This window comes from Mustela putorius, unplaced genomic scaffold (assembly GCF_011764305.1).
Source record: "Mustela putorius furo isolate JIRA1106 unplaced genomic scaffold, ASM1176430v1.1 tig00003899_pilon_pilon_pilon, whole genome shotgun sequence".
Classification (NCBI taxonomy): domain Eukaryota; kingdom Metazoa; phylum Chordata; class Mammalia; order Carnivora; family Mustelidae; genus Mustela; species Mustela putorius.
In genome coordinates, this window is record NW_025422048.1 from 8,371,578 (window position 1) to 8,392,278 (window position 20,701).

A 20,701-nucleotide genomic window follows, 5' to 3' on the forward strand; every position below is an offset into this window, starting at 1 on the left:
TTCTGAGTCTTTGGCCTTTCCATAGAAACTTTAAAATCAGTATCTGCAGGTAAATTGCTGGGATTATTACTGGGATTGCATTAAGTCTACAGATCAATTAGGAAGAACCAACATGTTAATAATATTGAATCTCCCTATTAGTGGACATGGAATATCTTCTCATTTATGTAAATCTTCATTTTCTTTCATCAGAGGCTTGTAGGTTTTCTTATACAGATCTTATACATATTTTGTTAGATTTATACCTAAGTATTTCCTTTTTTTCATAGTACTGTAAGTGGTGTTACATTTTAAGTTTCAAATTACAATTGTTCATTGCTGGTATATAGAAAAGCAGCTGATTTATATACATTAACCTGTATCCTGCAACCTTGCTATAATTGCTTGTGAGTCTCCTTTTTTGTTATGGCTAATTCTTTGGGATTTTTTACAGAGACAGCCATGTAGTCTTTGAATAAAGTTTATTTATTCCTTTCCAATTTATGTATCTTTTATTTCCCTTTCTTATCTTCTTGTATTAGTTAAGATTTCCAGTACAGTATTGAATAAAAGCAGAAAGAACATGCTTACCTTGTTCCCAAAATTAGGGGGAAAGAATCTAATTTCTTTTCATTAAGCATGATATTACATGAAATTTTTTTGTAGGTGCTTTTCATGAAATTGAGGGATTTCTCCTGTAAGTTGTTTGAGAACGTTTATCCCAAATGGGTGTTGGAGTTTTGTAAATATTTTTATGCAATTATGGATATGATCATGTAGCTTTTTAAATTTAGCCTGTTGATATAAAGAACTATATTAACTGATTTTGGAATGTTGAACCAGCCTTGCATATCTGGAATAAATCCCACTCAGTCATAGTGTATAATTCTTCTTACACATTGTTGGACTCAATTTGCTAATATTCTGTTGAGGCTTTTTACATTTATGTTTATGAGAGACATTGGCCTGTTGATTTTCTTTCTTGTAATGTCTTTGTCTTTTTTAGTATTAGGGTAATGCTGGTTTTATAGAATGAATTGGGAAGTGTTCCCTCTGCTTTTTTTTCCAGAACAGATTGGTGAGAGTTGACAATTTCTTCCTTAAATATTTGTTAGAATTTACCAGTGAAACCATCAAGCTTGCTTTTTTCTTTTTAGGATGGCTATTAATTATTGATTTAATTTCTTTAATAAATACAGGCCTTTCAGATTACCTGTTTTTCCTTTTGCGACACTCTGTAGTTTGTGTCTTTCAAAGAATTGATCCATTATTCTGGTTGTCAAATTTCTGGGCAAAGATCTGTCCCTATTATTTATTCATTATTTTACTGTTTAAGGAATGAGTGGTGTTGGCTCCTATCATTCCTGATATTAATAATTTGTCTCCTACCTTTTACAGGCAGTGGTAAAAGCCATGCAAAAGCTACTCAGGGAAGTACACCCCCCCCCCAAAAGCAACAACTCAAACAGGTATTTCTACACCCATGTTCATAGCAGAGTTATTCACGATAATCAAAAGGTAGAAGGAACCCAGATATATCCCTCCATGGATGAATGGATAGGCGTGGTATGTACACACAATGGGATATCATTCTGCCTTAAAAAATGAAAAAAAAAATGAAATTCTGACACATGCTATAACATGGATGAACCTTGATGACATTATGCTAAGTGAAAAAGCCAGTCACAGAAGAACAAATATTATATGATTCTACCTTTATGAGGTACCTAGAATTGTTAAATTCATAGAGACAGAAAGTAGATTAGAGGTTACCAGGGAATGGGAGGAAAGGAGGGGCTGTCGTTTAATGGGTACAGCACTTATGTTAGTGATGGTTGCCTTGGGCCGAGGGAGGGGAGGAGTTACTCTTTTGTGGGTACAAAGTTTCAGTTTTGCAAGATGAAAAGACTCCTGGAGATGGAAGGTTGCACAACAATGTGAATATATTTAACTGTACACTTAAAAATGGTTAAGATAGTAAATCTTATTTTGTGTATTTTACCATAATAAAAAAGTTTAAAAATTTTTTCTTTTTTATTAGACTATATAGAGATTTATCTATGTTACTGATCTCTCAAAAAATCAGCTTTTGATTTTGTTGAATTTTTCCTGCTTAAAATTTCATTGATTGTTGCTCTAATGTTTATTATTTAATTTTTTTCTGATTACTTCAGATTTAATTTACCCCTCTTTTTCTAGTTTACTGAGGTAGAAGCTTATATTGATTTTAGATGTATCTTCTTTTCTTAACTAAAATTCAATGAGCCAATGTATAGGTACATCAATAGTTTTAGGTACAATGTTCAATGATTCATTTGTTGTGAATAACACCAATAGATGAATGAATAAAGAAGATGTGGTTCATATATACAATGGAATATTACTCAGCCTTCTTTTCTAATATATGCACTTAATGCATTACATTTCCCTTTAAGCACAGTTTCACTGCATTTAACAAACTTGGTAAAATTTAAATTTAAATTGTATTTTCAATTTAATTTCATTCAGAATATTTTTATTTTTCTCCTGAGACTTCTTTGATCCCTATGCCATTTAGTAGTATGTTGTTTAATCTCCAAATATTTGGGAAGTCTTTCTGTTATTGATTTCTAGTTTAATTCCATTGTTATTTGAGAGCATGCTTTATATGATGTCTCTTTTTAAAAATCGGTTAAGGTGAGTTTTATGGCCCAGAATTTCATCTGTCTTGGTAAATGTTCTGTGTGAGTTTGAGAAGGTGTATTCTTCTGTTGTTGGATGAAGAAGTCTATAAATGTCATTTAAATCCAGATGATTGATAGTGTGATTCAGTTCAACTATATTTTCTGCCTATGAGATCTATTAATTACTGATAGAGGGATATTGAACTCTGCAATTTTAAAAGGGGATTCATTTATTTCTTTTTGCAGTTCTATCAGTTTTTGCAGCACATATGTTGGTATCTTGACACTTGGCAGTTGGTACATAAAAACATTAAGGATTCTTACGTCTTCTTAGATAATTGACCCTATTATTAGTAATGCCTTTATTTATTCTTGATGATTTTCCTTGCTCTGAAATTTCCTTTGTCTGAAATTAATATAGCGAGTCCAGCTTCTTTTTGTTAGTGTAAATACCATGGCATATTTTTCTCTATCCTTTTACTTTGATCTATCTGCATTTTTATATTAAATTGAGTTTCTTGAAGGCAACATATAGTTGGCCTGTGTTTTTGATCCACTCTGAAAACTTCTGTCTTTGAATCAGTTTATTCAGACCATTGATATTTACAGTGATTATTTATATAGTTTGATTTATATCTATAATACTTGTAATTGTTTTTTATGCATTGCCCTATGTTTTTTTCTTTTTGTTTTACTCTTTTTTCTGTCTGCCGTTGTTTAAATAAATATTTAATTAAATATTTGTCTTCACTTTCTTAGCATAACAATTAATATATTTCTAGTGCTACCCTAGGTTGTGATATACATTTACAACCACTATAAGTCCACTTTCACTTCACATACAGTACAGGTACCTGTACTTCCTTCTGTCCCCCACCTAAATTTTAGGTCATTCGTTTCATTTATCCATGATGTATGATCATTTCAAAAGTTGTTTCTATTATTATTTTGAATAAGTTATTTTCTTTTAGTTTAAGAAGAAAGATAAAATATTTTTCCTTCATTTATTTCTTCTCTAATATCCTTCCTTTCTTCATATGGATTCCAATTTCTGACCTATATAATTTTCTTCCTCTCTGAAGAGCTTTCAGCATTTCTTTCAAGGCAGCCAGGTCTATTGACAAATTCTCGCCATTTAATTTTTTTGGAGAAAGTTGTTATTTTCCTTTACCTTTGAAGGATATTTTCACTGGATATGGAATTCTAGGTTAGTGGGTTTTTTCTTTTCCTTTTAGCACTTAATATATTTTACTTTACTCTCTTCTTGCTTACAAGATGTTTGAAAAGGAATCTGATGTAATTGTTATCCTTGTTCCTCCACTCTCATTTTATTCGAGATTTTCTTTGTCTTTGGTTTTCTTTAGTTTCATTGTGATGTGCCTAGTTGTATATTTTTTTGGAATATCATCCTTGATGTTCTCTGGGTTTCCTCTATCTGTAGTTTGGTGTCAATCATTAATTTTAGAAAAATCTCAACCATTATTACTTTATTCATTTATTCTGTTCCTCTCTTCTCTCCTTCTGACAGTCCCATTACGTGTATGTTATTCTTTCATAAGGATATTTGTATGGATATTCTGTCTCATTTTTTAAAATTCTTTTTTCCCTCTACTTTTCAATTTGGAAAGTTTCCATTGACATATCTTTAAGCTCGTGGATTCTGTGCCTGTGTCTCGTCTACTGATGAATTTATCAAAGACATTTTAAAATATCTGTTACAGAGTTTTTGAATTCTAGAATTTTCTTTTGATATTTTTAGAGTTTCAGTCTCTCTACTTACATTACCCATCTATTCTTAGATATTGTCCGTTTTGAAAATTAGAGCCCTTAGCATATTAATCGTAATTATTTTACATTTCTGATTTGATAATTCTGAAATTTCTGCCATACCCAAGTTTGGTTCTGATGCTTACTTTTGCTTATCAGAATGTGTTTTGGCCTTTTAGTATGTTTTGTGATTTTTTTTGGTTTTTGAGAGCCATATATGATGTATCAGGTAAATGGAACTATGATAAATAGGCCTCAATATGAGGTTTTATTTTATCTGAGTAGGAGTTAGACTGTGTGTACTATTGGCTGTAGTTGAGACATAGGAGTCTAAAGTTTCCTCTGGTGTCCTTAATTTTATCTTACCTGTTGTCTTTGGCTTTTCATAGAGACTCCTTCTAAAATTGGGTCTGAGATTTGCAGTTCTCTTATCTGTGACCACCTTTTATTATACAATTCATTTTATTTTGAATAACATTTTCCCTGTTAAAATTTATATATGTTAATGGTAGGAGTTTTGAAAAACTCAAGAAGAATAACTGCACACAATCATACTATTCAAAGATAACTATTATTAACAGTCTGGCATTTAACACTTTATAATTGAAAATAAAGTAATTGAAGACAGTATAAATGTACACTTATTGTATAATAATTGAGTACATTATAGTATATAATGTAGTATAGTTGCAACATCATCAGTCACTGAAAAATGTATATGAAGCCTTTCATAACAAAAAATGCATATGTGGTAAATGAAAAAGACTATAAAATTGTCTATAAAATACACTGATAACTATGTTAAAAATAACTATGTTCAAAAGTATGTAGAGATATCCAGGAAATGAGTTATATATCTTAACACTATACAAATAATAACGAGTATATTTGGAAGTGACTTTGAAATCAATTTATTTTTCTAATATTTTCTCTTCCAAATATTGCGTGTGTGTGCACACACACACACAGACCAGGTTCTGTATTTTAGCATGGTAGTTTCTCAAAGTGATATTTACTACACTAACATAGAAACAGCCCAAATTTTATTAATCAGATTTATTTATAGTGTAATAAACAACTCATCATCTACCATTTCATAAAGCAGACTGAGGAATGATATTCACAACACTAATACAGAAGCAGCCCAACTTTTATTAATAAGACTTATTTATTTATAGTATAATAAATAACTCATCATCCACTATTTCTTAAAGCCAAAGGGGAATCATATCATGGGATGGACCTGAGTGTCAATCCGCCTCTTTGAAAAGGAGACAATTATTCTTAATTTATAGTGAGCAAATAGATTTTAATTATTACCTGATAATTTGTCTAAATGATTCTATGTATACCTGCCTTGAGAACTGAGGAAAGAAAAAATAATGAATAGTCCTTTGGTTGATACTGCCAGAGCCTTAACTTATAGACTTTTTGCATTGGTGTTAATGGTAAAATGTTCCAGTGGTAAAGTTTGTGAGTATAGCCAATGCATTGTTATTCAGCCATTAATGTGTGTAAGCATCACCTGAAGGACTAGTCAAAAAGTAAGATTTTTCTCTTCAGGGAAGTTCAAACCAAAACCACAGTGAAATAGCACCATATACCTGTCAGACTGGCTAGTACCAAAAAGATGATATAAGAAGTGTTGGCAAGAGTGTGGAGGAAACAGAACCCTTCTGCACTGTTGGTGGAAATGCAAACTGGTACAGCCACTGAAACATAGTATGGAATTTCCTCAGAAAATAACAAATAGAAATGCCATATAATCCAGCAATTGCACTACTAGGTATTTACCTAAGGAATACAAAAACACTAATTCAAAGGGATACATGCATCCCTATATTTATTGCAGCATTTTTCACAATAGCCAAGATATAGAAGCAGCCCAAGCTTCCATCAGTAGATGAATGGATAAAGAAGATTTGAGACACACACACACACACACACACACACACACACACACAGAGGAATATTACTTAACTGTAAAAAAGAATGTGATCTTGCCATTTGCAACAATGTGGATGGACCTAGAGAGTATTATACTAAGTGAAATAAGTCAGAGAGAGATACCATCTGATTTCACTTATATATGGAATCTAAAAAACAAACCAAACCAAAAAAGCAGAATATACCCATAAATACAGACAACAAGTAGGTGGTTGCCAGTGGAGAAGGTGGTGGAGGTATGGGCAAAATGCATGAAGGGGAGTGGGAGGTATGGATTTCCAGCTACAGAATGAGTAATCACAGGGATAAAAGGTACAGCATAGGAAATATAGTCAGTAGTACTAGAGTAGTGTTATGTTGACAGAGCACAGCTACACTTGTGGTAAGCATCATACAACATATAGAATGATCAAATTACTATGTTGTACACCTGAAGGTATTTTAACATGTAAGTTATAGTTCAATAAACTATTAATATCTTGGGAAATAAAAAGTAAAAATAAAGTAACAACCACTCCTTTAAAAAAAAAAAAAAAGTAAGATTTTTCTGGAGCCATCCCCAGAGATTCTGAATCAGTAAGCATTCCATAAAGACTGCAAATTGGTATTTTAACAAGCACCCTAGGTGATTCTTATGAAGGTGGTATAGACTCTATTTTGAGAAACACTAAATAGGAAAAGCATGGGTTTTTGATGTTAGGGAGACATTTCTATCAATCTTTGATTGATGCTCCAACTGACTAACCATGGGGCCACAAACAACTTATTAATAATGTAAGTTTAATATAATAGTTACCTTATCGTAGTTGTTGAGAAGATTAAGCAAGGTGATATTATTTAGAGCACTTTATACATGATGTATGCTCAATAAATGGTATTTAAGAGCAACAATAATAGTTATTATAACCAACATATATTGAAAGCTTATTATGTGCTGAACATTTTTTCTAAGCAATTTTATCTGTATTAGCTCATTTTATTTTTACAACTTTATGAGGGAAGTACTGTTATCCTTACACCTGAGGAAACTGAGGCATGGATATTTTGTCCAAGGTCACCAAGCCAGTAAGTGTTTTAAAAGAAAAAGCAGATTTTAAACTGAGGTAGTCTGGCTCCATTTCCGTTTTTTAAAAACTAGTATGCTGCAAATTATATATTGATATCGATTATTAGATATATAGCATACACAACTAATTGCACATGTAAACTTGAACAGTTATCTTTAATATGTCTGGATTATTCTCTCTCCTCAGCTTTCTGTGAAGTTTCCAATTGCAATATGGTGTTCAGGGATGAGTGTCCAATTCAACATTTTCAATTTCCTTTTAATTACTTGGGGACCTACCCAATGTCATCCAAATTCCCAAGGTTTATTTTGCAAAATATTGGCATTGTTCATATCTGCCCAGGTTCTTTCATTGTAATCATTCCTAAGATAAAAAATTTCTTTCTCCTCTGGATATTACTCTATGCTAAAAGAATGTTCTAGCACCACAAAACATTTTTGTGCATTGTTTCCAAGTTCTGCAAAAGTATTGGTGTTTACCATTGGCATACCTGATCTTAAAAATATTTTGAATTTTGGGGCGCCTGGGTGGCTCAGTCAGTTAAGCGCCTGCCTTTGGCTCCGTTCATGATACCAGAACCCTGGGATCGAGCCCCATATCAGGCTCCCTTCTCAGTGGGGAGCCTGCTTCTCCCTCTCTCTCTGCCCCTCTCTGCTGCTCATGCTTTCTCACATGTGCTCTTTCTCTCTCAAATAAATAAAGAAAATCCTTAAAAAAATAAAAAAATATTTTGAATTTTATTTTATATATATTATGTCAGAATTGCATCAGCTCACTTTACAGATATCTATACTGAAATAGTTGATAAAATTTATAAAGGTCATACCTTAATTTTCTTTTTTTTTAAAGATTTTATTTATTTATTTGACAGAGATCACAAGTAGGCAGAGAGGCAGGCAGAGAGAAAGAGAGGAAGGGAAGCAGGCTCCCTGCTGAGCAGAGAGCCTGATGATGTGGGGCTGGATCCCAGGACCTTTGAGATCATGACCTGAGCCAAAGGCAGAGGCTTAACCCACTGAGCCACCCAGGTGCCCCATACCTTAATTTTCTATACAAAATTTAACTTTATAAAGATTTTAAAGTGTTCAGCTTTATTTAACTTTGAGTTTCCTAAGATGTGTGTGTGTGTGTGTGTGTGTGTGTGTGTGCATGTACACATGCATGTGCATATACATATATTAACCCTCAAAATGAAATGTGGTTAATATCAGTTGCTCCAAAGGGAATAATATAGGCTGATGAGTTTCCCAAACTGGGGCTTATTTTGAAGCTGTGGAATTATCTACACTCACACATTTTTCATTTACCTTATATTCTGCTCAAGACTTTAGTGATGGTTGTAAGCAGATCCTAAAATTCAGATGTGTGGGGTGGGGAAGGGCATATTATAAGCAACCAGTTATAATACTGTGGTTGAAAGCAGCTGGTGTAGCACTGACCTAATTATGTGTTGGTAGATGTTTAACAACTGGCTTTCTGAGTGGAAGGATCCTGACTGATAGCATTTTCTGACTTCTGTGATGTTAATACTCCTACATTGGCCAATTTAAAGGTACCAAACTGATGTCACTGAATTTATAGGCAGGAAGAGATGCACAGTAGCACACTATCAATTGGTATTTCCACCATCCAGATACAATAGATTTAAATAATGTCAAGAGCATAGGTAATAGTAAATATTTAAGATATTATAAGTTTTGAGCATTTATTATGTTTACATTTTAATATAATGTATTCAATTGTAAGTTTATTATAATAATAATGACTGCAGGAAATTTTAATAATTAAGTGCTCTTGAGTTGGATAAGATGGCTCTAACTCAACACTGCATTGGACTCCTCTAAATATTGTTAAGTATTTGCTATGCTTCCCCCAGATACCTATTCAAAGAACTATTGGGCACTAAAGTAAGGATGATTTCTTCTCCCTTTGGGTGAGCATCCTCACTGCCACTCATAATAGTAATAGTACTATTAGCAGTAATTAAGTTATGAGGGCTTAGTATATGCTACTTGCAACTCTAAGAAGTATTATTTATTTTAACATTTCATTTAAAACAGTGAGGATTTTGAGGCTCATAGTAGTCTGTGATCTTGCCCTTGTTCACATAACTTAATGTGAAAGAGCTGGGCTACAGGTCCAACATTTGCCCTGTACCAAAACCTACCCTCTTAAACAGGGTCCTGTACTGCATATGTGTAAACATATTGAACCATATGAAATTGATAGTGAGATTTGACTTTAAAAAGGCAACATCATTTTGTTTAATTTAATATAGAGATAGAGATACAGATATGTTTTATTTCACCTGCCTGCTCAAGTTGACATGCTTATTTAGCAGTGCTAAGATTTAGTAGAATGCAATGGTAGATACCTAGGGATCAGAAGTCTTGTATGTTGTAGCAAGAGCACTGTGCCTCGTATCAGAAGATTGACGCCCCATTCCTTACTAGTTAGGTTTAATAGGGATGGAAAACTTGCTCTATTTCACTCCTAGGGCTTTTTTTTTTTTTTTTTTTTTGAGGGTTAGTGTGAAAGCACTTAGGATATAACTGATATAAGAGATTATTTTTATGATAATAGTAGTATTTTTGGAATAGGTAATAAAGTTCATCCTTCATACCCAGGGATGAAAAAATAACAATAGCATTCATTACCAAAGGTGTGACCCATTATTTTTCAATAAATATACTTTATATTGTTTGAACTCCCTAGCCTTTTAAAAATAATGACAACAAAAATAGAAATGTGTTTAACTTTCATATACCAACTATGTGTCAGACTCTCTGGACCCTTTACTTATGTTAACCCATGCAGTCCTGAAAACAATCTTATGAGTATACATCATTATTTTCAGCTTAATATGAGTCTCGTAAGTGGTTACTAAATGGTGGGTCCAGGATTGGGAGTGCAGTTTGCCTTTCTTGTTGGAGCTTTTGTCTCCTAGCTAGAGGACAGAATTATGTTACCAGCATGGTAAAAATCTTTTTAAAGATTTTTTAAATTTATTTGAGAGAGCAAGAGAGAGAGCATGAGCTGGGGAAGAGGCAAAGGCAGACAGTCCACTTCACAGGGAACCTGATGCAGGGCTCCATTCCAGAACCCTGAGATCATGACCTGAACTGAAGGCAGATGCTTAACTGACAGAGCCACCCAGGTGCCCTTCATTGGCAATTTTAAATTAATACTTGAAGCAATATTTTTTTTGAAAACCTGTAAAATTTTAATTCCATGTAGAATTTTGCATAGAACTTGAATATGTTGGATTGGAACAGTGATAAACAGCTAATTGAATCGGGAATTATTATCAAGTTTACTACCTGAATCAGAAAAGGAAGGGCATATTTCCTCTATTTCTGGGCTTGAAAGCAGATTCCCATGTGGTAGAGAACTCTTAATGGCCCATTAATAATATCTACTTAAGACGAATTCCTTTACTTCAGGCACCATAAGCATTCATAAAAGGGGAGTGTACTTAATACCGCTGGCTATATCAATTGATATTTTTATTTTCAGCAGAATTTGTTAAGTTACTCCATTCAGAATTTGGACATGTGCTCAGGATTCATTATTGGGCTATGTAGAATATATAAATGATAAGAAAATGACCTGAAGTGATTCTAATTCATAATTCTATGGTGCTCTTGACATCCTCCGAAGGAAATATTAATGATGAAATGACAATGTGGTAGAGAAAGCAATGACCTCTGTGGTGAAGACCCAGATTTATATCATGAATGACACTTCCTGGTTAGGCAGCTTTATTGTGTTACTATACCTCCCTAAACCTCAGGTGTTATCATCAATAAAGAAGAGATTATAATATTGTCATCATAGGGTTGGTGTTTGGATTAATTGGGTTAACACATATACAAAAATGTTAGTACACAAATAGTTGCTATATAAATACTGTCTGACTCTAAATAAGATTATTTGCCATATTTGGTTTTAATAATGTTCATTCATATCTTGTCAGAATCAAGGCAAGTCTAGTACAGTGTGGATTTTAAAGTTCTTTGGTTTGGCGCTTTAGTCTGCTTTATTCAATAACAGGTTGTCACCTTGTACTTTCAGAGTTAAGACAAGTCAGCTCTATGCCAACACAAACAGTAAAATTTCTTAACTCTTCAATAAGCTTGGCTATTGGTCCTATAGGGCTACTGTACCTGCCAAATCTGAAATGTAAAGTAATTCATAATACTAATGTCCTGTCAGCAATAACTTTCTAATCCTTTCAATGTATATCAATTATACTCCTAATCCCTGGGTTGAATGATATTTAACTATTAATGTAGTATAAAAAATAGACTTGGTTATAGTGCTAATTAATTATGTTTCCCAAATTGTATTCCAGATGCATTCATTCAGCAAGTATTTTTTGAATACCTGTTACGTGCTAGGCCATGTTCTAGGCACTGAGAATTCGGCAGAGAACAAGATCAAGTTTCTGCTCTCACTGAGCTGAGATTCTAGTGACAGTAGTCAAACAAAAAATAAGTAAGTTTATATCATATGTTAGATGGTAGGTACTACAGAGAATAGTAAAGAGGTGCTGTATAAAGAAATGTCAGCCATTTGTATGTCTTCTTTGGAGAAGTGTCTGGTCATGTCTTCTGCTCATTTTTTGATGTGATTATCTGTTTTGTGTGTGTTGAGCTTGAGGAGTTCTTTACAGACATTAGATATCAGCCCTTTGTCTGTATTGTCATTTGCGAATATCTTCTCCCATTCCATGGGTTGTCTCTTTGTTTTGTTGACTGTTTCCTTTGCAGTGCAGAAGCTTTTGATCTTGATGAAGTCCCCAAAGTTCATTTTTGCTTTTGTTTCCTTTGCCTTTGGAAACATATCTTGAAAGAAGTTGCTGTGGCTGGTATCGAAGAGGTTACTGCCTATGTTCTCCAATTTCATTCTTCTACACATAGCTATCCAGTTTTCCCAGCACCATTTATTGAAGAGAATGTTTTTTTTTCCACTTATATTTTTTCCTGCTTTGTCAAAGACCATTTGACCGTAGAGTTGAGGGTCCATATCTGGGCTCTCTACTCTGTTCCACTGGTCTATGTGTCTGTTTTTGTGCCAGTACCATGCTCTCCTGGTGATCACTGCACTGTAGTATAGCTTGAAATTAGGCAACGTGATGCCTCAGTTTTATTTTTCTTTTTCAACATTTCCTTAGTGATTCAGAGTCTCTTCTGGTTCCATACAAATTTTAGGATTGTTTGTTCCAGCTCTTTGAAAAATGCCCATGGAATTTTGATCAGAGTGGCATTGAAATTATAGATGGCTCTAGGCAGTATATCATCATTAGCCATCAGGGAGATTCAAATCAAAACTACATTGATATACCACCTTATACCAGTTAGAATGGCCAAAATTAACAAGACAGGAAATAACAAGTGTTGGAGAGGATGTGGAGAAAGAGGAACCCTCTTACACTGTTGGTGGGAATGCAAGTTGGTGCAGCCACTTTGGAAAACAGTGTGGAGATTCCTTAAGAAATAAAAAAATAGGGATTCCCTGTGACCCTGCAATTGCACTACTGGGTATTTACCCCAAAGACACTGATGTAGTGAAAAGAAGGGCCATCTGTACCCCAATGTTCATAGCAGCAATGGCCACAGTTGCCAAACTGTGGAAAGAACCAAGATGCCCTTCAACGGATGAATGGATAAAGAAGATATGGTGCATATATACAGTAGAATATTACACCTTCATCCGAAAGGATGAATACCTACCATTTGCATTGACATGTATGGGACCAGAAGAGATTATGCTGAGTGAAATAAGTCAAGCAGAGAGAGTCAATTATCATATGGTTTTGCTTACTTGTGGAGCATAAGAAATAACACGGAGGACATGGGGAGATGGAGAGGAGAAGGGAGTTGGGGGAAGTTGGAGGGGGAGACAAACCATGAGAGCCTGTGAACTCTGAGAAACAAAGTGAGGGTTTGGGGGGGGTGGTCGTCGGGGGGTTGGGTGAGCCTGGTGGTGGGTATTATGGAGGATACGTATTGCATGGAGTACTGGATGTGGTGCATAAACAATGAATTTTGGAACACTGAAAAAAATAAAATTAAATTGAGAAAAGAAATGTTGGCGTGAATAGTAGAGAATTAAGATATCTTTAAGGAATTGTCATTTAAGGCCTCATTAAGAATGTGTGATTTTTAAGGAAGGCACATTCAATGATGAGCACTGGGTGTCATATGTAACTAATGAATCACTGAACACTACATTAAAAACTAATGATGTACTATACAGTGGCTAACTGAACATAATAAAAACAATGTGATTTTAGCATATCAGAGGAGATAATGTGAAGGAAACTAATATTAATTGATAAACTACTCCATCAGGTTCTGGGCTAAATTAATTTGATCAATTCTCTTATTTAGTCTTCACAACCACCAATAAAATTTTTTGTAAACATTTACAGATGAAGAAACAAAAAGTCAAAGAAATTATAAACTTTTAAAGTTCGCAATATTAATCACTATGTTTCTCACACTTCAGGAGAGCTACTTTAGGTTTTTAAACTGGTCTCCTTGAAGCTTCTTTTTCTAGGCTTGAAGTAAAGTTATAGTGCCCTCCAACATTTTTCTCCTGAGTACAGCAGCAGTCTCTTTTAACTAGCAAAAATCATTCACAAGTCCTTCCCTTATCTCTTTTCAGTTGCACTTTTAATATCTTTTTGGGCTTTCAAACTTTCTAGTACATAGTATATTGATCCGCTCAGATCCCCTCTTCAGTGCCAGTGCTGGGAATATCTTCTGCTGATGGCTCACAACTGGGACCCTCAAAAGGCATTGCCTTCTCATCCAAGATTACAACTACCTTTCAACCAGGTGGTCAATGATGGCTAATGTGAGGGTTCAAAGGGTTCAACAATGATTGGCTAATGTGAGGGTTCAAAGGTTCAACCCAATTTCTTCAATTTGGTATGACTTTGAAAAGCTGGCATTCCAAGCTCTAGAGATTTCTGGTATATTCTGTAAGGCCCCATTTGCAAAGAGTGGAGATAAGATTCTGTCTTCAACCTTGCTTCCTTACTGTCTCTACAAGGACATCTCCCTAGAATACTCCCAATGAACCTTGTGCATATAACCACCCATCTCACAGTCTATTTCCAGGAAATCTGACCTAAAATTAATCTCTAACTGGTTCTAAAGATTTTACACTGTGGAAGTCTGCTTTTTATTCTGGCACCTTGCTTTGAAATTCCATGTCTATTGTACTGTGGCAACTCAGTTCAAACTTCCAATTTAAAATACTGTTATAGGTGAAGTGTAATCTGAACAAATTTAACATGGATCAAAGTAGTTCAGTACAGTTTGAGTGAAGTGCATCAGTGGGCTCTGATGAAAAATAAATCTGAAGAAGTAGGCACTGACCAGATCATGACATTCCTTATGGATTTTTTTTTCTTTAGGAAATAAGGGGCCTTTGAATAGATTTTAAGCAGGAGAGTAACAAAATCAGATGCACACTTTAAAAAGTTGTCTCAAGTGGCAATGTAGAGAAAGGATTGGATGGATCTGGATATGACTAGAGGCAAAGGGACCAATTACAAGACTAATTAAGACAAGACTTGGTAAAGAGATTGAAAGGGAGCAGAATTTGCCCAAAATATGCCTCTTGGCATAAAGATGATCTTCAGCTGGCTGTTTTTAAAGAAACAGAAGAAATGGGAAAAGCTCTGAAAATCTAGTAGAAGTTACCTTTGTGTAAGAGACATGTGCATTTATGAGGAGAACCTCCATTCTTAAGGGTGTCTCCCTTGTACCAGGAAGGGGGAAGGGTGACTCTAATTTCCAGAAACTGTTATCACCAGAGAAGGCAAGGACCTAAATCTTCGTAACAACCTTACCCTTGTCACCTCCCATAACCTATTCTACAGCCCCAATATATTTCTTGTGTCTTTAGCTGGAGATGGTATTTAAAGTGGTGGCTTGGCCCAATTCAAGGAGTTAGTTTTCCTGGGTCTCTCCCGTTGTACAGGAGGTATACATGTTATTAAACTTCTGTTTGTTTTTCTCTTGTTAATCTTTTTTATTCATTCATTCATTAGGCGTTCTTATTCTTTGCATCTTTTTTATTCTTTTATTATAGGAGGTCTCAGCAAAGAACCTAGAAGGGTAGAGAGAAAATTATTTTCCATCCTCTACAACATGAAATGATGCTTTTCTTTCTTCTTTCTTTTTTATAAATTATAAACATGTATGACTGTATTAATATTTATGTGACTCCTGAAACAAATGAAAGATAGTAATTAAAAGATGTAAGATAAAAAAGAAATATAGGGACACCTGTGTTGCTCAGTGGATTGGGCCTCTGCCTTCAAATGAAGTCATGATTTCAGGGTCCTGGGATAGAGACCTGCATTGGGCTCTCCACTCCGGGGGGGAGCCTGCTCCCCCACCTCCCCACCTGCCTCTCTGCCTACTTGTGCTCTCTCTCTGTCAAATAAATAAATAAAATATTAAAAAAATAAATAAAATTTCTATTATTTTCTTCCAACAATTCAATGAATGGTATTTATTTAACTTATTTTGGAATGTTCCTTTAGTGAGAAGTCTTGTATGAGGAATAAAATGTAATGCTTTTCCTCATTCTACAATTGGTGCAAAGAGATTTTTATTATCATTTCCTACCATTATCATCCCATTTAACCTATATCATAATAGCTTCCATCAATTCTTAAAATGAATGTTATTCTCTACAATTACATTACATGTTGTCACTGCATTAAAAGGGCATACAAGAAATATATTTTATATTGATAATGTATATAAATATAGTACTATTGGTGAGATGCTTGAATCCTTTTCAAGTGATCACAGGTACCTACAGGTTGCAGCGAATGAAACACAAGGACTTTTTCTCTTATCATCTTGGCATTCCTTTTGTATTAAATTCTTTAGTTTTTTTTTTTTAAAGATTTTATTTATTTATTTGACAGAGATCACAAGTAGAGAGAGAGACATGCGGGGGTGAGGGGAGCAGCCTCCCCACTGAGCAGAGAGCCTGATGTGGAGCTTAATCCCAGGACCCTGAGATCATGACCTGAGATGAAGGCAGAGTCTAAACCCACTGAGACACCCAGGTGCCCCAAATTCTTTAGTTTTAATGTGTAAACTTTCTCAAGATCATAAACTGAAAAATGGCCTTGAACAGTATTTGAAAGTTCATAATGAATCCAGCAGTAACTAATTATCTTCTTAGGTTCATAGTTAAAATGAGTAGGAATGATATTTCCCCATTTTGGACCAGCAGCAAATCTTGTTGGAACTGGATCCACACCCCCAAGTGCCCTAAACCTTAATCCATGACTCGGTATTTACCCTAAAGATAAAAATGTAGTGATCTGAAGGGGCATGTGCACCCGGATGTTTATAGAAGCAATGTCCACAATAACCAAACTATGGAAAGAACCTAGATGTCCATCAACAGATGAATGGATAAAGAAGATGTGGTATATGTATACAATGGAATACTATACAGCCATCAAAACCTGCAAACTCTTGCTATTTGCAATGACATGGATGGAACTAGAGGGTATTATGCTGAGCGAAATAAGTCAGTCAGATAAAGGTAATTATCATATGATCTCTCTGATATGAGGAATTTGAGAAGCAGGGTGGGGATAAAGGGGGTAGGGAAGAAAAAAATGAAACAAGATGGGATCAGGAGGGAGACAAACCATAAGAGACTCAATATCCGAAGACAAACTGAGGATTGCTGGGGGGTTAGGAGGGTAGGTATAGAGTGGCTGGGTTATAGACACTGGGGAGGGTATGTGCTATGGTGAGCGCTATGAAATGTGTAAGCCTGATGATTCACAGACCTATACCCCTGGGACAAATAATACATTACATGTTAATAAAGAAATCTTAATCCAATGCTTGTTGAAAATCTGTGTTAATTATTCTAAATTTCAGCTAAAAATGCTATTTTTCTCTTCTACATGGATCTATAGATAATATGTTAATTAATATTTGATTATTTTTCAAGAACCTTCAGGGTAGTAATAGGGAATAATATTATGTGGAATATTAGTCCCTTGGAATCATGTTTTATTTATTTTTTATTTTAAAATTATTTTGATTAACATACAATGTATTATTTGCCCAGGGGTACAGGTCTGTGAATCATCAGGCTTACATGTTTTACAGCACTCACCATAGCACATACTCTCTCCAATGTCCATAACAACCACCATCTCCCTACTCCCACACTCCCCAGCAACCCTCAGTTTGTTTTGTGAGATTAAGAATCTCTTATGTTTTCTCTCACTCCCAATACCATCTTGTTTCATTTTTTCCTTCCCTACCTCCCACTATCCCCCACCATGCCTCTCAAATTCCTCATAAGGGGGAGATCATATGATAATTGTCTTTCTCTGATTGACTTATTTTGCTCAGCATAATACCCTCTAGTTCCATCCATGTCATTACAAATGACAAGATTTCACTTCTTTTGATGGCTGCACAGTATTCCATTGTATACATATACCACATCTTCTTTATCTATTCATCTATTGATGGACATCTAGGTTCTTTCTTAATTTGGCTATTGTGGACATAGCTGCTATAAACATTCAGGTGCAAGTGCCCCTTCAGATCACTGCATTTGTATCTTTAGGGTAAATACCCAGTAGTGCAATTGCTGGGTCATAGAGTAGCTCTACTTTCAACTTTTTGAGGATCCTCCATGCTGTTTTCCAGACTGGCTGCACCAACTTGCATTCCCACCAACAGTGTAGGAGGGTTCCCCTTTCTCCACGTACTCACCAACAACTATTGTTTCCTAACTTGTTAATTTTAGCCATTCTGACTGGTGTGAGGTAGTATCTCAAGTGATCACAGGTGTCTCACTGTGGTTTTGATTTGTATTTCCCTGATACCAAGTGATGTTGAGCACTTTTTCATGTGTCTGTTGGCCATTTGGATGTCTTCTTTGCAGAAATATCTGCTTATGTCTTCTGCCTATTTCTTGGTTGCATTATTTGTTCTTTGGGTGTTGAGTATGATAAGTTATTCATAAAGTTTGGATACTAGCCCTTTATCTGATATGTCATTTGTGAATATCTTCTCTCATTCTGTTGCTGCGGCTGAGGTTGAAGAGGTTGCGGCCTGTGTTCTTCTCAAGGATTTTGATGGATTCCTCTCTCACATTGAGGTCTTTCAACCATTTTGAGTCTATTTTTGTGTGGTGTAAAGAAATTGTCCAGTTTCATTTTTCTGCATGTGGCTGTCTAATTTTCCCAATACCATTTGTTGAAGAGACTGTCTTTTTTCCATTGGACATTCTTTCCTGCTTTGTCGAAGATTAGTTGGCCATAGAGTTGAGGGTTCATTTCTGGGCTCTCTATTCTGTTCCATTGATCTATGTGTCTGTTTTTATGCCAGTACCATGCTGTCTTGATGATGACAGCTTTGTAATAGAGCTTGAAATCTGGAATTGTGATGCCACCAACTTTGGCTTTCGTTTTCAACATTCCTCTGGCTATTCGAGGTCTTTTCTGGTTCCATATAAATTTTAGGATTATTTTTTCCATTTCTTTGAAAAAAGAAAAATGGATGGTATTTTGATAGGGATTGCATTAAACATGCTGTGGCATTAAACATGCCACAGCAACTTCTTCCTAGAAACATCACCAAAGGCAAGGGAAACAAGGGCAAAAATGAACTATTGAGACTTCATCAAGATCAAAAGCTTTTGCACAATGTTTGTTCTTCCAGTCCATGAGCATGGAATGTTTTTCTGTTTGTGTCTTCCTCAAATTCTTTCATGAGTACTTTATAGTTTTCCAAGTACAGATTCTTTGCCTCTTTGGTTAGTTTGTTCCTACGTATCTTATGGTTTTGGGAGTAACTGTAAATGGAATCGGCTTCTTAATTTCTCTTTCTTCTGTCTTGCTGTTGGTGTATAGAAATGCAACTGATTTCTGTGCATTGGTTTTTTATCCTGACACTTTAATGAATTCCTGTAGGAGTTCTAGGAGTTTTGGAGTGGAGTCTATGCATTCTATGAATTCTATGCATTGCTCTCCTCTAGCTCTGGAGTTGCACAGTTCTCATTGTTCAGTGAACTTGGTCTCAGCTGGATCTTCTTGCAGATCTTCTGTGGGAGGAGCCTGTTTCCATGATTCCGCAATGTCTTTGCCTGAGGTGGAATTGCCCCCCCCCCACTCTTTCCAGGGGCCAGGCTAAGTAATCCGCTTGGGTTTGCTCTTGGGAGTTTTTGTTCCTTGAATGCTTTTAGTAGAGCTCTGGAGGATGGGAATGGAGTTGGTGGCCTCCTAGTCTCTGGCCTGAAGGAGCCAGTAGCTTGGGGCCCCACTCCTCAGTGTGCCCTCAGAGAAAAGCAGTTAATTCTTCCTGTCTCCCTGGTTTCCGGCCACACTCCAAACTCACTTGGCCTGTGACCAAGCATTGCTATCTCTGGCACATGGCCCCGTCTGGAGTCTCCAAACCCAGCAGATTCCTGTCACGGGTTCCTGCACTGCTCCTCCTGGAGGAAGGAGGGGGCCTCTCCGGATCTGCCACTTGTGGGGTCCCTGCTCGAAGAGCAGTGACCCAACTGTGCCTTGGATCATGGTTTAAGGTAACCCCGAGCTGAGAGCCCACTGCTCGGTTCCACCTCTGTAGCCGGCTTCCTTGTTCCAATCCCTGGCAGCTCTGCTGCACTCAGACACCCCGAGTCTTTCTGTGACCCCGTGGGTCCTGAGACCACACTGTCCCCGTGAGGGTTCCACCCCTGCTTAGCCTCTGGAGTGACGTTTCTCAGTGGAGTAGACTTCTGAAAGTTGTGATTTTGTGCTCCACTGCTCTACGGTGAGGAGCCGGCACCTCACCCTGTGGTCTGTCTTCCCTTCACTTCAGATTCACTTCACCAAACGTCCTACCTTCCAGAAAGTCGTCAATTTTCTGTTCCTAGGATTTCTGCTCTTCTCTTTGATCTCCTGTTGAATTTGTAGGTGTTCGGAATACTCTTTAGCTGAACTCCTGGGGACCTCATGCTGTTTCAGTCAGCTACTCCTCCACCATCTTGCTTCCTCCCTCCTGGAATCACATTTTAAACAGTAATTTTTTCATCATTTTTGCACTTTATTAGAAAAATGATAACCAGAATTGTTGGAGGTATTCGTAGAAATGGTGTGATATTTACCTAGGCTGAGGATGCAAAATTATTTCTTCTTTTGTTTCTTTTCGCAAAAGAGATATGATAGCAATGAATTCATCCTAGCTTATAACAAAATTATTCATAATAATTTTT